At 43.1% G+C, this 21,471-nt stretch overlaps 1 long non-coding RNA gene and 2 other non-coding genes across 3 annotated transcripts; 1 reads left to right on the plus strand and 2 right to left on the minus strand.

Moving 5' to 3' along the window:
* Positions 1 to 521: 521 nt before the first annotated feature.
* trnac-gca lies at positions 522 to 593 on the minus strand. The gene has a single exon. It is a non-coding gene; the product is annotated as a tRNA-Cys (tRNA).
* A 3,294-nt stretch (positions 594 to 3,887) lies between these two features.
* Positions 3,888 to 3,959, minus strand: trnac-gca. Its single transcript has one exon. It is a non-coding gene; the product is annotated as a tRNA-Cys (tRNA).
* A 10,913-nt stretch (positions 3,960 to 14,872) lies between these two features.
* LOC103184546 lies at positions 14,873 to 18,181 on the plus strand. Its single transcript, XR_488536.1, has 3 exons — positions 14,873 to 14,898; positions 15,585 to 15,637; positions 17,795 to 18,181. It is a non-coding gene; the product is annotated as an uncharacterized LOC103184546 (long non-coding RNA).
* Positions 18,182 to 21,471: the final 3,290 nt, after the last annotated feature.

Genomic DNA, 21,471 nt, shown 5'->3' on the forward strand with positions numbered 1-21,471 from the left:
AAATAACAACTGTGATTAGTCACTACATACCACAGTGGTGTTGCAGCAAGTGCTATTTCTGTGATGAAGTTAACACCCAATTTATTTAATGAAATGTTTTTCTTCTTTTTTCACTTCATTTTCCTCTCCTGAAGGCCCTTAAGCCTTTTTTGCACGTCAAGGACTTTGAGCTCATAGTATAGGCTGACACTCCACTGCAGTATTTTGGGGAGCACTGGAGCTTTGGGGAGTATTGTTGGAGGTGCCTTCCTTCAGATGAGATGCCAAAGAGATCCTGTCTACCTGCTGAGGTGGATGATTAAGATCCCAGGTGCTATTCTGGTGAGGACAAGTAAAGAACGTATCTCTAACTGCTGCCCTGGATGAGATTATTTTCCTCAGTACAGACTGGGATAGTGGACAGTGTAGATGTGGACCTATGTCATATACCTACACTGTACTTTTTCCATCACTATTACATCCTGCTTATAATGTGGAGACCAGAAATGGACACAATATTTCAAAAAAATCACGTCACCTTGAGGAGACGCCTGGATTTGAACCAGAGACCTCTTGATCTGCAGTCAAATGCTCTGCCACTGAGCTACATCCCCGATAAAAAAACAATTTTTTTTTATATGCCAGAAACAAGACTAAAGATAATACTAATAGGTAAAGGCAGTTGTTGCAGCACTTTGTATACAAATTAATCCCAGGTTTGTGGCCTAACCAAGGTTTTGTATCAATTCAACATGAGCTCTTCACTTGTGTATACTATTCCTCCAAATATAAAGCCAAACACTGTGTTCTGAAAGCAAACATGCTGCCAAAAAATCTATTCTCAGCACTTACATATAATATATATAATATATATGATTGTTTTCATGCCAAATCACCATATTTCAATCAATCCCATCTAGAAATTCAAGGTACTGGAGACGGAGAGTTGCTGAATGAGTAGCTATGAGAGGGTAAGTACAGTTCAAGGAGTCTAAAGCAATATATTTTTTCTTAACCTGCCAGTTCATGAAACCATCTCTACACTAAACAGTGGAGCAACACAAAGATCGGAATGTAACGCATGCAAATCATGTTAATGTACTAAGCATACACTGAAAGAGGTGAATTAAAAACTCGTGTTGCACAGGCTCCAGTGGTATAGTTCATTTCAAACTATGTGTAAACTGGCTCAGTATTTCTTTTATTGTGGTTTGAGCATTCACCTAAAACAATAGCAGGTTTTTTCATCTTCGTGTAACAGTAGCAGTGGTAAGATCAACTAGGTCAAATGAACAAACAGTGACCTTAAAGCCAGCCTATGTGTGATCAGATAAGAGTGTATAAGATTATTTCAATGCACATTTCTAATGTGGATTCAGATCCACAGGAAGCTAAACTGGGGTTTTGTTTTCCTTGTGACTCTACCTATTTGCCGCTATGTTCAGTAGCCAGAAGCAACCTGGAGAGATTAGAAGATTACCATTGTAGCTACGTGCACACTTTAAAAAAGGAAGTTACCAGAAATAGCTTTTACAGGATATTTTGTTTGCCAAACGTCCAATGTCTCAAGTCTTCTAATATCGTATTTATTTCTATACAACAACTGGCATTTATATCACGCCCTTCACACATGGTATCATATCAGTGCTCTTAACAGTGGCGGAGCTGGACACCGAGCCAGGGTTCGAGGGGAGGTGACCGTGGGCACAGTCAGAGAGGAAGGTCTTCAGGTATGACCTGAAGGTATGCAAGCAGGAGGCAAGGCAGAGGGATTAAGGCAGAGTTCCAGTTCAGGGCGTAGGGGGCTTAAACCACGGCTGGGGATGATGGAATGGAAGGGAACAAGGGCCATGCAGAAGGCTGGAGCCAACTGAACAAAGGGGGCAGGTAGAGGAGTGGGGTGTGTGCAGAAGAAGGGAGGTGGTAGAAACATATAAATACAAATACAAAAATACATTTGTAAAAAGTGTTTCACGTCAGAAGGGCACTGGATGAAGTGATTTGTCCCAACATGAAGTGATCTGTAAGTGAATGTGAGGAGCTTGAAATCGATCCATTCTACAATATGGAGCCAGTGTGAAGCCTGGCAAGGACTAGTGAGAAAAGGGGTGTGCAATTTGGTACTGGTGTGGAAGGGACGGCAGAGTTTTTAATACATGTTGGGAAGGTTTTGAACAAAGAACATTTTGCATGGCCCCAACAACTCCTCCCTGCCTTTTTGCCCACTATTAATTTTGTTCATTCCCAAGCTGACTGCAGGTCAACACGGAGGAGATTTCTCATGAGTCAACATAATATACATGTGCTTTCCTGCAGGAGTTTCACATTAGGTGTACTGTAGCTCAGTCGTTAGAGCACTCGCCTCGCAATGGGTTCAATTCCCGGCAGGGAAAAACATTGGGCAAGAATCCTTATTCCACATGCCTAATAATAATACCTCGAGAAAAAAAAACAATAATAATTTGGTCACTCAATCCATGACTGTTTGTGGGACACTGTTGTGCGCAATTGGCTGTGGCCTTTCACCTACAAATATACAGTCAATTCACTTTACAGTATATTATGTGAAGTGCTTTGAGACGTCTAGAAGACATGAAAAGCGCTAATTCAAATGCAAGGATTATTATTATTATTATTTGCTGTTGGGCTTTCTCCAGCGTGAGGTGCCGATTCTACTGTGGTTTTACCATGTAATTGTTTTTTCAATCCTCGTGAACAATTTTGCATTCTTGAACCTGGGAATGATGTGGTCACTTGTAACACCACTTGCCACGAGCTGAGAACACCAAACTCGACACAGACCAGGGATTGAACCTTGGAGCTATTTGGCTAAATACAACACTATCTCATAAAATACAATTTACATCTGTATAAAGTCTTTCAGGTTGGAAGGACATTCCAAAGCACTTGGCTTCCCAAAGTGCAGTATATATACCTACTGAACAGGGAGTCAAACATTTATAAAAGGGCCGATCGAATGTACAAGCTACAATCTAAATTTAGTATCACTGGCTGTTTGGTCACTGCACTGGTAAAAGTATTTACTGTCACCATTACTTTGACCTTCTCAAAATAGCCCCAAATTGCCTTATTATGAGACAATTCCATTGAACCAAGATGAAAGGCAGGATTAGAAAGGTCTAAAATGCACAAGCAGAGAACATGTAAGTTATATACATAAACACGAATGGGCTAAAATTAGTGAATTAATCAGAAAGTACCTTACAGAAAATGCTTTAAGGGGCCCATCAATAATAAATTACAAGATCACAAGAGATGAAGAAGGTCTATTTGCTTTCATCTTTTTATTTTTATAACTATTTTTGCTGGTAGATGATTTGAGGACGAGAGGGGATTAATTTAACATTATAACTAGGAGTGTGAAAGGGAAAACGAGCAAGATTCTTTTCTCTGAGAAGGTTATCAGAATATGATGGAATGATATGCGAGGTGGAGCTGTTGGTGTAGAATCAATCGGAGCATTTGAAAAGGGATTAGATAAGCGTAAGTGGGGCAAGGTTATTAGAGGGTATGGGGAAAGAACAGGGAGTTGGTATTAGAATAGGTGGCTTTATTAGTGGAGCAAACACCGACACTAATACAATGGGTTGAATGGCCTCCTACTGTGTTGTAGATTTCTCTGCTTCATTCCAGAAATACCAACCCTCCCATCCTCAAAATGTTTCTTAATTTAGTAGTTTTCTAGCCTTAGCCACACTTTGTAGCAACCATTTCCAACTCCTGATTATCCTCTGTAAATAAATACTTATGAATATGGAGCAAGCAATGGTACAATACACTATGATTTGCATTTGTACAGCATTTTACACACCACAGGACATCTCAAATACCCAAGCCATAAAATATTTTGTGATTGACAGTCTGAGAAAAAAAATCACATCACCTTAAGGGGACGCCTGGATTTGAACCAGAGACCTCTTGATCTGCAGTCAAATGCTCTGCCACTGAGCTACATCCCCGACAAAAAACAAGGGATTTTTTACATGCCAGAAACAAGACTGAAGGTAATACTGATAGGCAAAGGCAGTTGTTGCAGCACTTTGTATACACGTTAATCCCACGTTTGCAAGCTGCTGAGCCAAAAACCTGATGATGGTAGCATTTTGCTACCTGCCAGCAAACGTTTTTTGCCACAGAACAAGGTTGAAGGCTTATAGCAGTAAATAGCTAAGTCCATTGTTGCTCAGGATAACATTTCATGCATTAACTAATACTGGCCCTAGGGGACACTTGAAACCATGCGCACATAAAAATAACTCCAACAATGTACTGTGTAATGTATTGAATACCTTTATTTCTTCACTACAAACATACAATACTGGACGTGTGAGAATTGTCATTCTCCACATGCTTTGCATTGTTCAGCAATGTACCATACAAACAATAAATACTGGGACAATCAGATAAAGTCTGCTTGAGCATAATATATATAGAATAGAAAAAATTGTACATCTATAGAAAAAATTGTAGTCCAGATTTCAAAAACAAATATATTTTTCCTATTACACACTAAAGATAATCATATAGAATCAAAGGATTTTTTTTGTGGGTGGGGGATGTCAGACACATGTCTGACACATGCGGAAACCCATCACCAAGTTTAAGCATATCCAAACCAAGCTGAGATTTCCATGCATCCCACCTACACATGGACATCCTAGACATAGATTGTTGGAATGGAATGCGCACTCTCTTCCTGGAAGGATGCATCCTGCTTACCTAATTCTGGAAAGTGTTAGGTGCAGGTTGACGAGAGCCAAGGCCTGGGGACCGGAGTGTGCATTGGGTACTGCTGGTGTCTAACCAGATTAAAATGCATAGCTTGCCATTGATATTGCTGACTGGCAAGCTTTCCAGCTGCTTGTCCAGCTAGGACCACCCTACCCATTAGGGCTTTAGCTTGCAGGGTTAACAGGAGCTGAGTGGGATGACTCCCTACCCCCAGTGACTGGTCTGCCCATCCAGATCCAGCCGATGAGCCAGACTGGCTGTGCTGTGGACCATTCTGGCTCATGACCTGGACTATCAAGTCTGTCAGAGAGGGCTGGCTCAATTCCGACATTCTGTTGCCAGGCATGTCACCTAGGAGCCAGTTCAGCTCCAAGGAGACCCCGCTTAATCCCAATGGATTATAATGTACAATAATTCTTGACAACAGCAATAAGTTGCATTTATAAAGTGCCTTTCACATCGGGAGGACGTTCCAAGGTGCTGAACAGTCAAGGGTTTGCACCTGGGCTGGAGATTGGAGTCAAGAGGGGTGGAAGTAGGAGGATGACCAAAGTCACAGTCAAAGAAGAAGGTCTTGAGACGAGCCTTGAAGGAGGCAAGGGAGGGTTGAGGTGGAGGTGCAGCAGAATGGACTTTCAGAGGAGGCCAGACTGCCGATGATGGAGAAGCAGAGCGTGGAACATGGAGCAGGCCAGTGCCCGCCGATTGAAGGGAGCAGACAGATTGGGAAAGGTTTAATAGGTTGCAACGGTAGGAGGGCTTTAAGGATGAGGATCTTAAACTCAATCCTCTGAGGGATGGGGAGTCAGATTTCTTAATCAGGAATCTTGTTAGAATCCTGTTGAACTACATTCTGGAAATACATCATGGCAAAGCAGAGTTTCTTCACATAGACAAATGTACTTCAAGTTAGCAAGACTCGTAATTTGCACAACTGAGATTTCTTAGCAAGAAGTATCACAAATTACACTCCATTGTACTTTTCAGCTCTCCAAATACCTTTTTTTTTAAAAATAACTGCCGCTGTCAAATACTGTGCTGTAAGTAGTAATACTCATTGAATTCTAATAGATGCATCATCAGAGCAGCTACCCAACACAGATGTTGCATGTTCAGTAGTGTTAAGTGGACATTTAATCTGTTTCCGACACCGATTCTGAGCATTCAATATGCCCTCGAAAATTGCCTCCTGCTCAACATTCTCTGCACCAATAATATTTTCATAACATCTGCAATCCGACACAGCAACTGCCCTCGTTTCATGCATATCCCCTGCAAATGAAGAAACACAAGTAATGTACTTTCCTCGCCTGAAACTACAAGTGCTGAAGACAGATTTATGTCCACAGTGCTCGGTTCTGCTGCGTTCTCCTCTGTCAGAATGGCACGCGTTTTCCAAGGATTGTTGCTCCCGTGGGATTCTGAAGTCTGCTGTTCCTTTGCTATGTTCCTGTAGTTTAGTTGTACGACTCCTTGGAATTCATTCATCAGGGAAAACAAATCTCATTAATGCTATCATTCTAAAGTAATGGCTGAATTTCGTTGCTTGGCACATGTTGCAAATGGTCTGCACATTGCCTACAAATACACAGTCACCACACTTTACAATTTACAAATTCAAATGCTTTGAGACTTCATCCCAATGTGAAAGGAGCTTAAGGATGAAATGTGAAAGGGGAGAGGGTGGAGGAGAAAGGGGAACGAGGTAAAGGAGAGAGGAGGCGTAAAGGAGGGAGAGGGAAGGAGGAGGTTGGAGGAGGAAAAGGAGAGAAGAGAGCAAAGGAGAGGCAAGGAGTGGGAGAGGGAACAGGGAGGACAAGAGAGGGGGACAGAGGAGGGATGTGGCTGAAGGTGCAGCCAAAAATGTAGGATTTTAAGTGTTTTGAAAGTGGAGAGGGAGGGTGTGAAGTGGAGGGATTTAGTGAGAGAACTCCAGGGAGCAGGGGCAAAGTGAAGGCCATAAAACCAGGCTTACACTGCCAATTAGCAGCAGCATTTCCCTAACACAAAAAAGGTAAAAGAACTTTTGTCAAGCTACTGACCGCTGTGTTGTTTAGTACTGAACAAGCTTTGTACAAAGTGAAGTGATAGTTTGGCCTAACTGGTTGTCACTCTCACATTTTTGTCAGAAAGTTGTTGGTTCATAGTCCCTCGTTAGGGCTTAAACTCGGTCTCGGTTGACTCTCCTGTGCAGGTCTGAGGGAACGTTGCATTGGCAGAAGCGCCTTTAAATCAAGGCCCAGTCTGCCTGTTCTTCAGCTGAATGTTAAAGATCCTACAAAAAGAGAAGGGAGTTTCTCTGGCCTGTTTGTGGGATCTTGCTGTATGCAAAATGGCTGTCGTGATTGCCTACAAATTGTTGTTGTTGAGAATTTTGTTGCTCTGCCTTTGACCCAGCCAGCCGCCAATCCTGCAGATTAATTTGTGGTTCAAGTTGTGACTGTTTGTGGGTTCTCTCTACGTGTTAAAAAGCTGATGTGTTTTTGACTGTCCTATCGGTCGCCTTTCCTTCCCCCTCAGGTTTCCCTCCCACTCTCCCTACGCCTCAGCTCTCCACTCCACAGCTCCCTACACCGCAGCTTGGGCTCCCAATCAACTGCATGAAGCATTTTGAGACGTCCTCCTGACATGGAAGGTGCTAAGTAAATATAAATTGTTGTTGTTTTGTTTGTGTAAAAGAAACAGTCACGACCCATGATAATTATTGTGAAGCACTTCACAGAGAGTTTTCAACATTACAGGCACTATAAAAATAAAATACAATATAATTTGCTGTGGGCAAATTGGCTGCCGCCTTCACCTACAAAATACACAGTCACTACACTTTGCAGTAAATCATGTGAAGCGCATTAAGAAGTTTCGATAACATAATAAGGTGCTATTTCAAATGCAAGGATTATTATTGGTAAAATGCAAGTTCTTGCACAAAACAGTTGCAAAAACAGAGCTCCTCCATCTGAATTATTTCGATATTTCTCCTTTACTCTGGGAATATTGTATTCTGATTGGGTTAGTTTTTAAAGTGATGGCACAGACACTACAGCAACACATTCACAAATGCTGTCTAATTTGTTTTAGCCTGTGACCTCATTTATTCTACATTGCATTTCACAAAATGTGTCATTTTCAAGGTCTCCCACTGCCTTTAAAGCCCAGCTGTTCGATTTTAAAAGCTGTACAAGTTTCTCTTTTGCAAAGCTTTGTGATAATTATAGCACATTAATCTGTCCGTTTATCTAGGAACGAAAATGAAGTCTGTGTTTCAGGCATTTGCTTGTCATGCACATTAAGCTGAAATATGACAACTGGAGCTGTTTTACCCTTATTTTGGCCTGATTCCAAATGGATACAACATAGCACCATAGCACATTGCAAATCAGTATAACATGCCACAAATTTGTCAAACTGAGGGCTTTTTTGCCTCTCTGTTGATTTTCTCTCCCCCACCGCTCCCACTCTCCTCTCTCCGGGAGGAATCTAACAATTTTGCTCTTGTAGAGAAATAGTTTTGTAGGACTTTCCGATGAGCCTTGATGGTCAACGTTGATAACAACAACTTGTTGAAGGGCACAATATAAAGGGCATTTATACTGGGCCCTTCAGGTAGGCTAACGTCTTGGAGTTCATCACAATGACGGGATTGGACACTGATAATAGGTACAATCAAACAGGTAGACTTTTAGCTGGTTTTTAAGACAGACAGAAAGAGCACCAGAGGGAATGGTAGAGAGAGGGAGCTCCAGAGGTTAGGGAAGTAGTAACTGAAGCCTCAGCCATGGTGGGGACAGGGAACATGCAGTAAGCCTGAGTTAGATGAGTGGAGGAAGCGAGTAGAGGAGTTCGATAGGAGATCATCAAAGAAATAAGAAGGCCAGGACATGATGAAATTCATAAGTGAGGACCTTGAAATCAATCTGCTTGGAGACGCGTGAGAACTGGAGTGAAGGTGCGCAGGGTTTGGTGCACATGAGGATGCGGGCAGCGAAAAATTGAATAAGTTGAAGCGAGTGATTTGTCCTTGGTGCATATCACAGTCAAAGCCAATCATTCTCTCCTCTAAGAACCTCACATATTCCCTTTCCAGCTGGATTTCTGGATGACGATGAACACCAGGACTTCCGCCAGGAGTTACTCAGCTTAATTGTAGCACCAAGTGTTTCCACAGCTGAGATCATTTCACTCAGCATAGACTGTGAACTTCTGCTCTATATGACCTAGAAATTTACAGTCACTACACTCGACAGAAACTTTGCAAGGTGCTTTGAGATGTTCTCGATATTATAGGCACTATATGAGTATTTCTGTTATTCATTTTATTTTATTGCTGCACAGAGTGGAATCCTCACCCACTGAGTCAAACATGAAGTTCCGTTGTAAGAACCACATCTCATTCAAAGAGTGACTTATATTCGCAATACTTTTTGTAAACGTTTTAAGCGCTGATTTAAGACCCATCATTCTTTTTGTCAAACTGTTCAAAATTGTAACTCACACCTGTAAACATGGAAGGCTAGGTGTCGTGGGTGTAACTGCCTCAATTGGTAGCACTCTCATCAGAAGGTTATTATTATTATTAAGGTTCAAGACCAAGTCAGGACTTTGAGTTCATAGACTGACAAGCCAGTACAGTGCAGAAGGGGTGCTACATTGTTCGAGGTATCGTCCTTCAGATATGCTGTTAAACTGAGGTCCCATCTCCCTGTTCAGGTGGAAGGTAAGGATCCTAGTGCACTATTCAAAAGTCAAGGGAGTTTCTCCTACTGTCCTTACCAACAATTTCTCAGATAAAATTAGTCATTCACTTTATGACTGTTTGTGTGACATTGTTGTACACAAATTTGGCTATTGCATTCACCTGCAAAATACACAGTCACTACAACTTTACAGCAATTGTATGTGAAGCTCTGAAACAGTGTGCAATTATGTCAAGTGGAAGGATTATTTTTGTTATTATCATTGATGACCCCTGAGAGCAAAGGTTTGCTTTACAGAACTATTAAACATTGCTGCTTTCTGCTTATTGGGGGAGGGAGAGCTGTGGAGGCACAAGAATATGAAGGCAGCGTATTTCTGGCAGTCAACAACCGCAGGACTGCGGCCAGATAATAACTACTGCGAAACATGAAATTAACTAGTCTATAATGATACATTTCTAGCAAATTCCACAATAGCCCTGAGCACTAGGAACCTCCTAAAGACAGAATGAGTTGCTCTGGTTATTACTGTTCAGTTTTCTTAGTTCCTACGCTTGTATAACTTGGCTTATTGTCAAGAGTGTTTTTTTAGTATTTAAGCCAACCCACTGTACCACAACATCCTTTTTCATAATGACAACAGTGGTAAAGCAGAGATGCTCTCTCCCCTCCCTAAGTGATTATAGCGTCCAGCTTTATTAACTTGATGCCTGTAATTCAGGAACAAGATCAGACTGAGCACAATTGCTAAATATACCACAGACCATCAACAAAGGCAGTTGTAGAAAATACTTTTGCTCAGCTACAGTAGGTTACCGCTGCTCCCACAATGCACGTCAGAGCACCTTTGGTAGGTTCCCATCTAATGGAACACACATGGAGACGATCTAGACATAATAATAAGCATTCAGTGTAATGCCTATAATGTCTCAAAGTGCTTCACAAAACTTCTGTAAAGTGTAGTGGCTATGCAAACAATTTGCGCACAACAAAATGTCCCATAAACAGCCATGAAGTGAGTGGCCAATTTTGTCACCAAAGGTTGGTTTGGATGAAGAAGGCCTTTGGACCCACCCAATCTCATCCTTCCAGAACACTCACCCTACTGTTCCCCCCATCAAACTGCTTTTTAAATCAGTTTAGTATCCTGGCCTCAACCATCCTTCCTGGCAACCTGTTCCAGTTGAGTAAAGAAAAACATCCTGGTATCTGTCCTGAAATTTCTCATTACAACGCTAAACCTGTGTCCTCTTGTTCTACTATGTTGATGCATTCCAAAGTATTGATACTTTGTCAATCTCATTTAAAATTTAATTCATTTCTACAAGGTCCCTGAGTTGTCTTTTCAAGAGCACTTGCTTGTCTAATTGTTGCCCGTAGCTCATTTCCTCTAACACTGGAGATCACCTCATTGCTTTCCTACTCAGTATTGCTAGGGCCTTGGCAGCCCCCATATGTCACAGTGACCAAAACCGTATGCAGTACAGTAAGTGAGGTCTGACGATACAGCCTGAGTTTGACATCTGGGGATATAAACATCTGATTTGGCAATCTAGCCCTGCATCCTGTTCGCCTTGTTTATTGCTGCCTCACACTGTTTTGGCATAGTGAGCAAAGAATCAACTAACACCTCTATCTGGAGGATTGTTGACGAGAACACTGAGAGAAGCTCCCTTCTCTTTTCAAACAGTGCTACGGGATCTTTAATGTCCGCTTGAACAGACAGACAGACTGACTGACTGACCAACCCCAGTTTAAAATCTCATCTGAAGAACAGCACCTCTGGCAATGAACCACCCACCCCCCTTGCGATGAAGTGAACTACGTGAGCTCAAACCTTCCTGCATGTGGTTTGAACTTACAACCTTGTCACCCTGAGGCAAGTGTGCAACCAACTGAGCTGGGCTGACACTTAAATCAGACTTTTTTTTCTTTGTAGTTCAGAGTGTACAAATATTGGATAGTTCTTAAATTTTCAGGAACACAATCTTCAAAATTAAGACTAAATTTAAGATTTGTCCAAAATTATCACCACTGTAATTCTAAGAAAAAAAAGTAAGCTTAAAGTCAGATGGAATTTCTCCCCAGTCCCTTCCCTGACAACATGTTCCAGTTGTTAATTATCCTCTGGGCAAAGAAACATTTCCTGGGGTCTGTCTTGAAATTGCGCTTTGATACACGATCCTCACCAAATAGTCAAGCCTATTGTCCAGGAGGCTCTCTGAATAACAACCAGGGACCCAAAACCTACAGTGGATTCCTGTAGGGTATTGCTTAGAGCACTCGCCTTGCAAGCGAGAGGATCTTGGTTTGATTCCTGGTCAGGGCAATACCTTAGGCGAGTTTCCTAACTCCACACGTCGCTGTTTACGTAGCAGTAAGTAGGTACCTGGTTGTTAGTCAATTGGTGGATCGCTTTCCGGGGTAATCATCCCTTCAAAAAGAAATACATAAATAAAAATAATAATAATTTAGTCACTCAATCCACGACTTTTTGTGAGACACTGCTGTGCGCAATTGGCTGCTGCGTTTCGCCCACAAAATATACAGTCAATTCACTTTGCAGTATATTCTGTGAAGTGTGAGACATCTCAACGATGTGATAATGCGCGATATCAAATGCGAGGATTATTATTATTTTTGTGTTCTTAGTCTTAAAGACTAAGATTTCAAATCTATGATTGGGAAGATTTATGGNAAAAATTCTTCAATTCAGACACAAAGTGAAGCCAATTTTCCAATTCTTTTGGGGTACTTAAAATGCTAAGAAGGTAATAAAATTAAAATGAATATATTCAAAATAAAATACCTATGGAGATGGCCTAGCGGATAAATGTTCCATCCAGTGCAGAACTAGGCCGGACAGATGACAGAACAGCAGTACTAACTGAAAGCAAATGTGGCATTAAGCGCAATGCGTACATGTAGGCTTTTCAAAATGGATCTGTGTAAGTCAAGAAAACAATGTGAATAGAGGAGTGAAACATCACCCAGTCAGAACAGATCACAAACAACATGTGAGGTGATGAGAGAAATTTCAACACTATCTCAACAGGCCGTAAATGAAGACAGGAAATCCCTGTTAATGGTGCAAATATACCAGAATATTGTTGCAATGTTCCATAGCATTTTACTTTGAAGAATATAAATTACAGACCTTTCTTTCAAAGCCAAGGTCTAGTCTCTCAGCTCAGACGAATGTTGAAGATCCTATTCGAAAAAGGAGGGGAATTTCTCTCAGTGTCCTGACCAACAATGCGAGGATCATTATTATTAAAATTGAATAAAATTGATCATTCACTTCATGGCTGTTTGTTGGACCTTGTTGTGTGTGAAATGGCTGCCATGGTTATTTACAAATGCGCACTCACAACACTTTACGCAAATCACTTGTGAAGCGTTTTATGATGTTTTGACGCTATAGGTGTGGTATCAAATGCAAAAATTACTAATTATTACTGGTGGGAAGTGGTCCAACACAGAACAGGCAACGAGGAAGACTCAAGATTAAAAAAAAGCATAGTATGGGTGGGAGAAGGGAGGCTGGAGGGAACAAGTGGAGAGAAGCATTGCGTGAGATTGATTTTTGGGTGCGCAAATGATCAGACAGAAAGGAGGTGAGAGGCTCGATGGAACCAGTGTGCAGAAAAGTTGAAGTTAGACTGGTGTCTATGGGCCCCATTGAGCAGATAGATTGAAGTGAATTTTGGTGCTTTGAGTAAATTTACAAAAATGGACCCTAATCATCCATTCTGCACCACCCCACCACTGCCCCCCGATTAGGACACTGGCGGTGGGGTGGGTGGATAAAGGCGGGTAAAGTGTACTGTGCTACACTTCACTGTCTCTCAGTGTTGGCATGTGTGTGACAGCACAAGCAAGAAATGCATCTGATGCCAATTCCTCAAAATGTCCATCACTGACATCAGATCCTGCCCACTGCCCAACTCTATGCACAAAAACGTGTTTGCACATATCGTGTATGCGCAACCCAGGGAAAGTGACTTCGCTGGTGACCTGACCACCTGCATGTCGGCCATTTTAGCACGAGAGAAGATAGCCAGTTCGTGCCAAAACCAATCATGGGTTCACATTTCTGCTACTTGCCTAATAAGCGAACCTGCCTAAGTCCTGGGTACTCCTGATAACTGGAAAAAAATATCACATCGAGTCACGGGAAATCTACTCCAACACAATCTACCTCTTGAGCGGAGTTCCCAAAGTTCAGCAAGAATTCTAACAGGACTCTTCACAGAAATCCTGTTCAGAAACGCTGCAGCTCAATGGTATAGCAAATAGAGCTACAGCTCAGGGACCAGATGTTTGCTAGTTCCAATCCCAGTCTGTGCTGAGTTTGCTGCTCTTACGCAGGGCTGCATGGAGAGGCTAAATTGGCCTTGGCCTTCTCAGGGTTAGGGAGTGGGAAACTAGTCAGAGGTCAGCCCCTGGTTCCTTTATAGCTCCAGAGTTCTACTGACTGGCAAAGAATGAAAATAAACAACGGCCACTCGAGTGCGATACTGCAGGGCAACCAGCACCCAGGGTGGAGGCCAGACCAGGAGCAGAGAGGGCTTTTACCAAGGAGAAAGTTAGAAAACAAAATTGGACGCCCATAATTTTAAAAAGAAAGAAAATGCTGCAAATTAGACCCTGTCATAGTTGAAAATGGATACGCTTTGATTGTTCTCCTCACAGTGGTTCACACACAGGTCAAAATACAGAGCAAAGCACAGAACGTGTGACAGTCCAGTGCTGGACAGAAAGAATCTATGGGGTGGGAGGGTGGTGGAAAATCTCCAAGGCAGAGGAAAGGATTACCACAGCAACAGCAAAAAAATGCAGTGGGAATGGGGAGAGTGAGATAATGCAGAGATCAAAGAGAACCCCGCTGCTTAACTGAAGCTGTGAGCGGCAGCAGAGAGAGACTGACGGACATGGTGCAGGGATCTGTGGGAGCTTAGAGACTTCTCCCCTCCGAAACTACAGCACAAGTAAGAACTGATCACTCGCTAACGTGGGAACAATCCCTGGCGTGCAACAAAACAGACTACAATCCATGGAGCATTTACACCTATATCTTATCGGAGTAGATTTATTGAATATAAATTATATATCTTTAATCCATGGAGGGCGTGTCATGTTATGACATCAACAGAAAAACATACTGTATAACAGTCATTCAACTGTTAGAACAAATCAGTGCAGATTAGATGAAGCCACTGTGGTGCCAGGGAGGCAGCCTGTGACAAGGGACACAGTATGATTAATATCCAGATATGCAGCTGAATATACAACGCAAGTCAGGGTGCGGGACATCAAACAAAACTGCGTCAACAGAAAGAGAATTGGCATTCGACCTAGTCCTTGTGTGTTTTTTCACTGTCTGGTGGTGTTTAACAACATTTATACAGCGGCTTTCACGTAAAGTCTCAAAGTACTGGACGCTGAGTGAGAAGGGGAGGGGATGAGGAAGGTGAGTGTAGGCATGATTAAAGAGACAGGATTTCAGGAGGCTGTTAAATAACAGATCGAGAGGTAGAGGGAGGGGGTGATAGTGAGGCGGAGGGGTTTAGGGAAGCAGTTCCAGAGGCTACGTGGGGTGGAGGGTGGGTATGGGGGATAAAAATTGCTGAACAAAAGAAGACCAAGGTCCATCCAGTTCGCCTTGCATCAGCTTGGTGGCCATTGATGACCAAAGATGAATTCAATGCCGAGTCTAACATTGGCTGAGTGTGCTGCACTTTAATTGCATTACAGTGGCTGAGGCCACGTGGACGTTAACATTCAGACTGGCCGGCAGCAGGTGTCCTTTGCCCGGGTTCGTGTTCATTAGTGCACCGCTAACTGTGCCCGCTCGTTCCCTTATTTATTTATGATGTTTAATGACATATCATATGTTAACAGACAGGCTTTCCCTGCAGCAGCTCGTGTCTCCCCGTGGAACACCCCTGACTGCGCGCTGCCGGGGTTGCCTGGTGACAGAATGTCAGTTTAGCTAATAAGGCTCATTGCTGGACTGATAAATGTCAGGACAGATTAGCAAACCAATACATTTTACGCGTGGGATGGTGGTGGGGGGGTGGGGAGCAGCACATATGTTTGAAAATGCACTTGTACTAATATCTGTATGTATTATTGAATCTTTTTACTGAATCCAAGAGCAAATCTGAGACATGCACAGCAGGTTGGTGTGACTGAAGGACCCAGATGCTGTAAGTATTGAAGGAAATAGTAAGAGATGCACTTTATGATAACGCACGTCAATTCCAAATACAACAGAGGCATTATTAGAAGTTTGAGATGTAGGAAATTAGGATCACTTAGTGCATGATTTGAAAAGAAAAGGGAGTTTCTTCCGGTGTCCTGGCCAACAATCCCCCAAATAAAATTAGACATTCACTTCATGGCTGTTTGTGAGATATTGCTGTGGGCAAATTGGTTGCCAAGTTCACCTTCAAAACACATCGTCACTACAGTTTATAGTAAATCATGTGAAGTACTTTGAGACGCTATATGGGACACAGCTGTACGCAATTGGCTGCCATGTTTCACCCACAAAATATACAGTCAACTCACTTTACAGTATATTCTGTGAAGAGCTTTCAGATGTCTCGAAGGCGTGATAAGGCGCGATATCAAATAAGGATTATTATTATAATTATTATTACATCAAATGGAAGTATTATGATGGTTGTCTTGTGGCTATCTATGCTGAAGATGCACATTCTGCACACTAATGTAGCCTCACCAGCTCTCGATGCTGTGAACGTGTCAATGGGCTTCTCAACCCATATAATTGCCGCACAAACCACACAACAAATTCCTTATTCTTTCACCAAGATTCTTGGCCTTGGCAAGCCAACCCTTACTTCAGTCTGACCACACTCTCTTTATGGTGTTAAGTGCTCCCGAGTTGGAGAATGATTTGCGTAGTGTCAGAGAGACACTGAAAGATTATGGTCAAAAATAACATACAAGGCTGGGGGGGGGGGGGTTTGGGGGGTGGGGGGTGATCACGTGTCTTATGATTTAGTGGCTGATGTTAGAGCATAAAATAGCTAACAAGACTTGTCCTAATGGATGTCAAGATGGAGATTGTAATGTTGCCCGCGGGCAGGCATTTGCCTTGTTTAATCTCTGACAGGAATCTTACCACTGAGTTCACAGACACCTACCTGTCTGTAGAACCCAATCAACTGATTTCAGTGAACAAAGAAACAGAGGGGGTGGAGTGGCTGATAAGATTGAGTCACGCTGAGTCATTCAGATAGTGCGTGTGTGTCACATACGGATAAAATAAGAATAATAATCCTTACATTTGGAGCAGCACTTTTCACGTCGAGAGGGTATTTCAGAGCGCTTCCCTGGATATACTGAAAAGTTCAGTAACTGTTTTTGTGGGAGAACGTGAATGATGATTATGTCAAGCCGTTTGCAGCCAGGAAAACCAATATTAAAGGGATTTCTGCGCTGTTATGTTGCGGTAGCGAAATTGTAAAACAAGCCAGGCAGGTAAGGAACTTCAGCAGCCTTACTCACAGCTCCAGCTTTTCCGTATCCAGTTGGATCTCCGCAGTCGGGAAGATCCAACTCCAAGTTGGGTGTTTCCAGACGAGGCAAAACCACCTGATCTACTTTCCCAACTAGTTACCTCCAGAGACAACTAGTAATGTAAAAATAGCGCAGCATTAAGCTTTTATATTATAAGGAAAAAAGCACTTCACAGCTGCGCTAAGGTCACTATTTCTCTCTGCCTGTAGCGCATAACACATCTGAATAGTACTGGTGGCTTTAAACAGTATAAAGCATTGCAGATGCCTTCTATTTCAAGTGGTGTGAAGCCACAACCCAACACAAGCAAGAGACTTCTTTGTTACTTCCACTTTGTTGGTGAGTGTTTGAGGGATGAGGGGGAAGGAATTTGGGTATGTCAAGATGTCTTGGTTGGCCTGCCATCTGGTCAGGCAGCACGTTGACCTTAACACCTGTGGAACCATACAACAACCAGCATGATACAGTGCCCTTCTTTTTAAAGTCTCAGAGCACTTACTCCATCAAAAGCAAAGTAAAATCAAATGCCTGCAGGAAGCCATTCACAGGTACAACCACTCTACATAGAATGGATCGTCACAGAAACAGGCCATTTGGCCAAACTTGTCTGTCTCAGTATTTATACTACATATGAGCCTCCACACATCCCAATTCCCTCTCTTATACTCATCTATCCCCTTGGGCAAGGTCCCAGATTTGAAGAGCACCCATGAAACTGTAACAAGGCAGCGTCTTCAGGAAGGGAAAGGTGGAGAAAATTGGGAGGCAGGAATAAAAAATACGTTATAAACTAATGAGGAAATATAATTTCTTTGCAGATAGGACATGACACCATTGGGACAGCGTGGCTTCTGGAGCAAAATGTTTGGAGGCTGCCTTACAAGTAAAAACACATCAATCAGATATGATTTGGTTACTGAGATCATAAAATCAGCGTGGAGACAGATGGTACACAGTGAGGTCCTGCAGCAAGTTTCTGCAGGCTGCACGCAAACACCTGTTCACTGTAATCTATCTCCTGCTTTGCTTGTATGACCTTAAAACCATTGTAATTTCAGCTCTGGTAATAATAATAAAAAAAGGGTGAATTTCAAATTATAATGCACAAGGTCCCCTGTAGGAAAATGTGCTAACAGCCTTATGAAAATTGTGCATAAGAATAAATGTACACAATGGGCATTTACATTTTGATGTGTTTTCTCTAAGGACCTAAATGTGAAGGCAGGAATGTTGCATACAATATGTTGTGTACATTGTGTTGCGTACAATTTCTTTTTGCACTGAGCCAACTGTCACTTCAGTTCTTTAGTGCAGAGGGATGCCAGGGCACTAACATAAACAACAATTTGCACTCCTGTAGCACGTTTCATGTATACTAAATGCGTTAAAGTGCTTTAAAATCCTAAAAATAATCCTTGCATTTTATACAGTGCTTTTCACATCAGAAGGATGTCCCACAGCACTTCACAACTGTAAAGTGTACGCCTCACGTACTGTAAACTCAGAATATGCTGTAAAGGGTTTTTGGGTGATCGCGGCATTCAACTTACACACAGCACTGTCCCACAAACAGTCCTGAAGTCAATGACCAGTTTTACAAAGACAAAAGGGAACTGTGAGGAGGGGAAGAAGACTCTAAGGGTCAAAGTGGGTCAAAAGGGTTTTAAAAACAAGGAGGGAAGGGACAAGGCAAAGGGATTATGCAAAAGAGTTCCAAAGAGCAGGGGGGTAGTGGCTGATGATGGGAAGGAGAGAGTGAGGAGCAAGCATCAGGTCAGAGTTGGAAGAGAGGAGGACACGAATGGAGAGTATGTCCTCTGCAGGATTCAAACAGAGTCAAATCGATCTCCCTGCTTGTCTACTGAAGGCCAACGAGGACAGTGATAGGATAGTGGCCAGCGGGAGTCTACATGTATGCAGGCCACATGGGAATTCTATTTGTAATTTTCTGTTTTGGGTCCGGTCCGGCGAGGTATAAATTCTGGATACCGGGAGTCTGGTAAGCCGGGGTTTACTGTATACTTAGTTTCTATATCTATATTCACTCTCCAGTTTCTATATCACTTCCAAAGGCTCCCAGTTCATTTCCCTAATCTCAATTTTCAGGGTCTGGGTTAATAATATTAATCCTTGCATCTAATATATAGATACTGCCTATAATACAAAATACACACAGCTAGTACATTTTACAATACATCCTGTGAAGGGACATGATAAGGCTCTACATGGAATCCAAGGATTATTATTATTACAATGTCAAAACATTACAAAGCACTTCACAGAAAATTGCTGGGACTGAAAGGTTACTGCTTCGTTGGCCAATAGTGCACCCAATTTGCACATAGCAAAAATGAAACAGCTGGCTCCGCAGCTCACCGGTTTGGTGTAACAATTATCCAGCCACCACCCTGAAGGTTAGTTAGGTCTCTTGACTCTCTCAGAATTCAGGACCCATCTATACTGCCACAGCTCATTGGTGAGACAGACAATTGGACAGTCTAAAGTGAGGTGGCATCAGATGTTGGCATGTGCACAAACATCAACAACATTTATTTCATGATCTCTGCTACCCAAATAAAAGTAGCAGAATTAGGAGAACACCCAGAGGCAAATGCTACACATATGTGACTAACTGGTGACCGCATTTTAAGTCTTCATTCCATAACCACAATAGAAAAGTGTCATTAGTGATTGTCAGTGATACTGCAACTGTAATAATAATTGTTCACTCACTTTGTGGCTGTTTGTGGGACAAATGTGCGACGTGCGCAAATTGGTTACAACAACAAGATTACATTTGCATAGCGCCTTTCACGTCGGGAGGACAGTGTGCAGCATTTCAGACCCGAGCTGGGGTCAGGGGGGGAGAAGGGAGAGGAAGGGGGTTGGCTGATGGCATGGTCGAAGAGGAGGGTCTTGAGGCGGGACTTGAAGGAGGCTAAGGAGGGGGCGAGGCGGAGTGATTGGGGAATGGAGTTCCAGAGGTTGGGGACAGAGTGGCCGAAGGCCCTCCTGCCAATGGTGGGGCAGGTGGGTCGGGGGATGTGGAGCAGGCCAGAGCCGGCTGAGCAGAGGGAGCGGGCGGGTTGGTAGGGAGTTAGGAGGTCACCGAGCTAGGGTGGGGCGAGACCATGGAGGGCTTTGCAGGTGAGGACCAATATCTAGAACTGGATCCTCTGAAGGATAGGGAGCCAATGGAATTGGGCGAGAATGGGGGAGATGGGGTCACAGAGTTTGGTGAGGTATAGGACACGGGCTGCAGAGTTCTGGATTATCTGCAGCCTGTGGAGGGAGGAGTTGGGAAGGCCGACAAGCAGGGCATTTGCATAGTCGAGCCTGGAGGTGATGAAGGCATGAACAAGAGTTTCAGAGGCCTGAGGGGTTAGTGGTGGAGTCGGGCAATGTTACGGAAGTGAGGGAAGGCAGAGCAGCTTGTGGCTTGGATGTGGGAAGAAAAGACAGTTGAGGGTCGAACAAGACACCTGGGTTCCTGATGGCTTGGAGAGTTGAAGTGTGCAATCATGGAGGTTGTTGCTACCAGAGCCTGAGGTGCTGAGGCGCTGGCTCGAGCCAATCAGGAGGGCCTCAGTCTTATTCACGTTCAACTGTAGGAAATTTGTCCTCATCCAGGACTTGATGTCCGACAGACAGTCTGTCAGGACAGCAGTGGTCCTGGAGTTGAGGGTGGAGGCAGAGAGAGATAGAGTTAGGTGTCATCCGCATACATATGGAAGCTGACCCCATGTCTGCGGATGATGTCACCAAGGAGGAGCATGTAAGATATTAAAGAGGAGAGGGCCAAGGAGAGAGCCCTGGGGGACGCCAGTCATGATAGTACGGGAGCTACTGCCTTTGCCCACAGAATGCACAGTCATTACACATTACAGTTAGACATCTTGATAACGTGAAGACACTGTATCAAATGCAAGAATTATTATTATTATTATCATCCTTTATGATAGCTGCACCTTGGGGGCAGAGTGGCTGAAGGCCCTCCCGCCAATGGTGGGACAGGTGGGTCGGGGGACATGGAGCAGGCCGGAGCCAGAAAGCACTCCTAAAATTGCATTATTTTTACTTTCTTCTGCTTTCTCTCCACTGTATTATTTTCAGGCTCACTTTTAGTCTTCCCTCCCTCAACTGACTGCTAAATCCCAGCACTCTTGCCTGGGGCATCAGGTAGGAAGTACCACAATTACTTATTTACTGGTGGTCACAGAAAAAATGATTACATATAGAAAGCATACACGTAACATAACCTTCTCTCACAAACATCCACTGTTTAGTCTGTAAATAATGCTGGCAATTACAGATACCCCTGTCAATCTTGTGGTTTCAGGCAGAGTAATTAAGGTGTCAAGCCAGGGGGTGGGTAGCGGGTCCACAAAGGGAAATTGGTTATCCTGTAAGGAAACACACACTGGCAAAGAGCACAGTGGTTCTGAACAGTGACGCTCTGTGCTCCTTTGTGTTACAGCCCAGTTATATTCATATG

Source organism: Callorhinchus milii, unplaced genomic scaffold (assembly GCF_018977255.1).
Source record: "Callorhinchus milii isolate IMCB2004 unplaced genomic scaffold, IMCB_Cmil_1.0 Scaffold2, whole genome shotgun sequence".
Taxonomy (NCBI): Eukaryota; Metazoa; Chordata; class Chondrichthyes; order Chimaeriformes; family Callorhinchidae; genus Callorhinchus; species Callorhinchus milii.